The sequence below is a fragment of the Felis catus genome, chromosome C1, assembly GCF_018350175.1.
Source record: "Felis catus isolate Fca126 chromosome C1, F.catus_Fca126_mat1.0, whole genome shotgun sequence".
Lineage (NCBI taxonomy): Eukaryota > Metazoa > Chordata > Mammalia > Carnivora > Felidae > Felis > Felis catus.
The window spans coordinates 103171842-103177841 of record NC_058375.1 but is presented as its reverse complement, the minus strand read 5'-3'; positions in this window follow the sequence as shown (position 1 = coordinate 103177841).

The window sequence follows — 6000 nt, the reverse complement described above, 5'->3', positions numbered from 1 at the left end:
ATTTCCTTACTTCACAGCTCTGGCCATTCACAGAATGGCTTTTTGAATAATAATCTTGTCTACAGAGTCATGGTCATCAAACGTTACAAAAGCAAAGCCTCTCTTTTGCCACTGCCTGAGTCAGTTATGATGTCAATCACTTCAATTTTCCCATACTGTTCAAAATAGTCTCTTAGATGATGTTCTAATGCCACCAACAAAAATCTTTGTCACAGTTAAGTGGGCACAAGGTCTTCGAGAATTCTCTCTTGAGACCGCCCTCTTTGGTTCCACAACTCTTCCATCCACCTCCTCCATAGTGGCATATGGGACAAACCTAAGCCTCTGGAGTGTGAGGTGTTTGGATCTGTCATTACCACACAGTCTGTAAGCATTCTCCATTGCTCAAAATGCTCATTAGTTGTTTCAAAACTCAAACCTTCAAAGAAGAGCTCCCACAGCTGTTCAAGCTCTTCAAGGTGCCGCTGTTCACAATGGCAGTGGGAGGGGAGACTTTTTTTCTTTTTTTAAGTTTTTTTATTTATTTTGAAAGACAGAGAAAGACAGAAAATCCCAAGCAGTGCCGGAGACCAGCTCCAGCAACCAGGGGTTCCCGAAGGAAGAACGGGGTCGGTGAAAATAAAATAAAACTAAAATAAAAAACTGGAAAATAAAAAACTAAAATAAAAAACTAAAACTAAAATAAAACGGACACAGACAACAGCAGTGTGTTGAACTGGCCGATTTATTGCAGTAAACGTGGCATTATATATGCTAGTGATTTTCTTGTAACATACGTCATCTATGTTTTCCTAACATTACCAATTTTAAAATTGTTCCTTTGTATAATCACCCAATAATGAATAACATGATTGTTTTGTCATAACGTTCCCTCCTGCCCTTTGCTTATTGATTAATTTCTTTTATTGTTTTTATTATGTATCTATGTTTATTTATAATTTACAAAGTATTTGCTTTGCTGTTTTTATGAAAGGCCATTTATCTCTCAACACCTCAAGTTGAACAGTTACAGGGACATGACCTCTTAGTTGTTTCCCTGAACCATTCGTGGTTTTGAAGAACAAAAGTGTTCGCTTGGGTCCAAGGTGCCAGGAAGGGGGCCAAGAGGGCCTTAGAAACCCACACCTTATACATTCTCAGAGAGACAATGCACCTAGGAACCAATGGACCATTCTGTACTTTAACTGACTAGGTTCAATCATCATCTGGAATGCCTCCAGATTTGGCCACTGGGGGCCAAGTGGGCCCAGGGGTCAGAGTGACCTGTGTCCGTAGATACACTCCTTAGTTACCAGAGTGGAGCTCTCGGATCCATATGTCTCTCCTTCGTTGGCCGCCTTTGCTGGCAAATGCAGGAGGCTATCCTTCCTGCAAGTAGAGGAGTCCCCATAGGGGGATGGCAAGGGCTAAACGTTCTTGCGGAACCTGATTTTCTTCCCTAATGGTTCTTTTCCCAGGGGGCCTGCCAAGGGCAATTCCCCAACAGACAATACCTCAGGTAGTTTTAAGGCCAAATTACCTAAAAGCGGGAGTACAAGAAGCTTCAATGTCAGCGGGCCGCCCTGCAGTCATCAGTCTGTCCACAGCCTCGGCTTTGCCACTCAGGCTGGGAAAGCTCGGCTTCCAGCAAAGCAGACTCTGCACTGTCAGCCTGGAGCCCGATGAAGCACTCAAACCCACAAACAATGAGACATGACCTGAGTCAAAATCAAGAGTTCGAAGCTTAACTACCTGGGCCACCCAGGTGCACCAGGCGGGGAGACTTTAACAATGCTTACTCGGTGATATCCACGGACTGAAAAGCACATGTTGATTTTTTTATGTTGACCTTGTACTCTATGACCTTGTTAAGTCACTTATTAGTTCTAGTAGTTTTTTGTGTACATTCCTTGGAATCCACATTTATGTGGATAAATGTGTTCTCTGCAACAGGTACATGAAAAAGGTACTCTACATCAATAATCATCAGGGAAATTCAAATCAATACCACAATGATACATCATCTCACACCATTTAAAAAAGAGAGATCAAAAAGAGATTTCAAAAAGAGATAACTGTTATCAAAAAGAGATAACAAATGTTGGTAAGGATGTAACAAAAAGGGAACTCTTTTTTTTTATATATATATTTTATTATTTATTTTTGAGAGAGAGAGAGGCAGAGCATGAGGCGGGGAGGGGCAAGGATAGAGGGAGACACAGAATTTCAGGCAGGCTCCAGGCTCCGAGCTGTCAGCACAGAGCCCTACAGGGGACTCAAACTCACGAACCATGAGATCATAACCAGAGCCGAAGTCGGACGCTCAACCGACTGAGCCACCCAGGTGCCCCAGTGAAGGGGAACTCTTGATGTTATTGGTAGATTGGTATAGCCATTATATGAAACGGTATGAATGATCCTCAAGAAATTAATAGAACTACATTATGATCGAAATATTGCACTTCTGTGCATATATCCAAAGGAAGCAAAATCAGTATCTCAAAAAGATATCTGCACTCCCATGTTTATTGCAGCATTATTCACAATAATTAAGATAGAGAATCTAAATATCCATCAACAGGTAAACGGATAAAGAAACTGTGGTATATAGGGATGTCCAGGTGGCTCAGTCGGTTGAGCGTCTAACTTTAGTTCACATCATGATCTCATGGTTCGTGAGTGCCAGCCCCACGACGGGCTCTGTGCTGACATCTTGGAGCCTGGAGCCTGCTTGGGATTCTGTGTCTCCCTCTCTCTCTCTGCCCCATCCCCACTCTCACTCTGTGTCTCTCTCTAAAAAATAAATAAACATTACAAATAAAAATACACACACACACACATACACACAAATGGCCAAAAAATTAAATGGAAAGAATTTCAACATCTTTAGTCATTAGGGAAATTCAAACACCATGAGATAGTATCACACACCCACATCAATGGTAATACTGCCAAGGGCTGAGAGGCTATGTAGCTACTGGAACTTTCATATACTGCTGGTAGGTGTGTATAATAGTACAACTTCTTTTGAAAATTTTTCGCATTTTCAGCTAAAATTAAACATATACTGGGGCGCCTGAGTGGCTCTGTCGGTTAAGCGTCTGACTCTTGATTTCTGCTCAGGTCATAATCTCAAGGTTGTGAGATAGAGCCCAGCATCTGGCTCTGGACTCGGCATGGAGCCTGCTTGAGCTTCTCTCTCTCTCCTTCTCCCCCTGCCCCTCCCCTGCTTGCACGCTCTCTCAAAAAAAAAAAAAAAAAATCAAACATATGCCTACGTGATGACCTAGCAATTCCACTCAGGCACATGAGAAAAATGGGAACACATGTTCACACACACACAAACACACACGTGTACTCATGCACACACACAGAGACTTACAGAAAAATAAAAAGCCTTCTTCATAATACCAAAAAGTGAATTAATCCAAATGCTCATTAATAAGATAATGAATAAACAAATTGTATATTCATAGAAAAAAAAAGAGCGAACTACTGTTACATGCAAACCACTTGGATAAATCTTAAAAACATTAAGTTGTATAACAATACCAAGCACAAAGAGTACATACTGTATAATTCTATTTAAATAAAGTTCAAGAACAAATAAGACTACTGGATGTTAACTGAACTTACTATGATCATTTCACAATATATAAACATCAAGTCACTCTGCTGCATACCTGAAACTAATACATGTCAATTCTACCTCAATTTTTAAAAAGACTATGGTAATGGAAATAAGAATATCTCTCACATCTGGAGGTGGGTATTGGCTGGAAACATGCACAAGAAAATGCTCTATGTGACACCTCTGTTCCACATCCGTCATCACATTCTATCTCTGAACCATACCCAGGATCCTCTACTTCTCCTGATCTCCACTGGTCCCACCCTAGTCCAAGTCTCAACTGTCTCTGATGTACATGCCAGAAAAAGGACCCTTCTGCCTGAGGAGTAAATGAGAGGACTCGTTAGGTAAGAGTGGTGTTCTCTATGTGAATGAGTTGGAGCCATTACCACAAAACTTTCATTCCCTATTGATTCAGGATTTTAACTTAACCTGATTGTCTTTTGTGCTGCTTTAAGATTTTATGACTCTTCTGGAGCCTTAACCATAGAATGTAACATTGTTTCAATGGGAAAATGCATTTGGATTTTCAACAATTGTTTACAAAACTTTTTAGAACCCAATCATTCCCTCACTGGGGAGTTGTCCCTTGTTTTTTGTTTTGTTTTGTTTTAATAGTTTTTTTTTTTTTTTATTCGAGAGAGAGTGAGCAGGGGAGAGGGACAGAGGGAGAGAGAGAGAATCCTAAGCAGACTCCAAACTCAGTGTGGAGCCTGATGCGGGGCTCCATCCCACAACCCTGGAATCAGGACCTGAGCCGAAATCAAAAGTCCGATGCCTGGGTAGCTCAGTTGGTTAAGCATCCAGCTCTTGATTTTGGGTCAGCTCATGATATCACAGTTCCTGGGATCGAGCTACGCATAGGGTTCCATGCTGACAGTGCAGATCCTACTTGGATTTTCCTTCCCTCCCTCTCTTTCTCTCTCTCTCTCTCTCTCTCTCTCTCTGCACCCCTCCCCCACTCTGTCTCTAAAAAAGAAAAAAGAGTTGGACACTCAACCAACTGAGCCGCCCAAGTGCCCCATTAATAGTATTTTAAAGTATCTTTAAATCTTTTAAATGGATTTATAGTCTGTGTTTCTAACCATCTTTGAAAATCACGAAGGGCAGGGTCTTCCATTGCTCGTTCTATAACAGTATGGTGTGCAGCCAGGAGCCACGGGAAACACAGCATGGATGCCCCACGTTTCATCTCAAGTGAGCTGATTCACAGAACGTGTCCTTCAGATTACGCTTGAACGAATCTCTGTATCCGCATCTTGTGCAAGGGTTTACCACATCTGTATTTGTTTCTTAGAGCAGCTCTAGCTGCCACAAGTTTAGTGGCTTGAAACAGTACACATTTATTCTCTTACATTTCTGGAGACCAGAAACCCAAAATGGTATCTTTGGGCCCCAAATCATAGTGTCTGTACAGCTGTGCTCCCTCCAGAGGTTCTAGGGGAGAATCTGTGTCCTTACTTTTTCCAACTTCTAGAGTTGAATTCTGTGGTTCCTGGGCCCTTCCTCCATCTTCAAAGTCAGCAGCATACCATCCGCCTTCAACCATCCACGTGGCCTTCTGTCTCAAAAATCAAACCTTCCTCACTTTCCCTTTTAATGGGGACACCTCTGATTACATTAGCCTCCCTGGATAATCCAGGATAATCTCCTCATCTGAAAGATCCTTACCTTAACCGCATCTGCAAAGTCTCTTTTGTCATATAAGGTATCATCCACAGGTTCTTTGGATTAGAACACGGATCTCTTTGGGACCATGTTTTCAGTCTACCACAATGCCTGTGCTTTATCTCCTCAGGTCCTTTCGGTATGATTTTTCCCTCCCTCCTCTGTGCCTAACAAAAAAACCTAGCCCACAGCAGGTGTAGAATAGCTGCTGCTATGCTGTAAGTGACTCCTGTAGTAGCCAGGGTTAATTGATGCAGGCGTTACTACCATAACAAATCTCCAAGTGTTAATTCAACAAATGTATATTTCTCACTCTTGTCACAGTCCGGTGCTGATCAGGAAGTTCTTCAAACAAGATCTAAGCTAAGCTCCTTCTTTTACGGCTGCCATCTTAAAAGAAGTGGCCTCCAAAGTGCAATATTTATTGAATGAATGTAAAATGCAGACTTAACAGAAAGAATTAGGATATGGGAGAACCTCTGACTAGAGGTAAGGCTATGTTGTTCAAAAGCCCCTCCTGGGTTAGACCTTTGCAGAAACTCCTCTGGACAATTACACATGTATGCACACACACATGCATACATGCATGTACACACACTCCTTCAAAAGCCTCATATATATTACCTTGGAATTAGTCACTGTCATCTACCCTGTTATTTGTGTTACTGTTCTTTCCCAATAGCATGAGTAACTGGGTAGAACCTACCCGTATTTTAATTTGT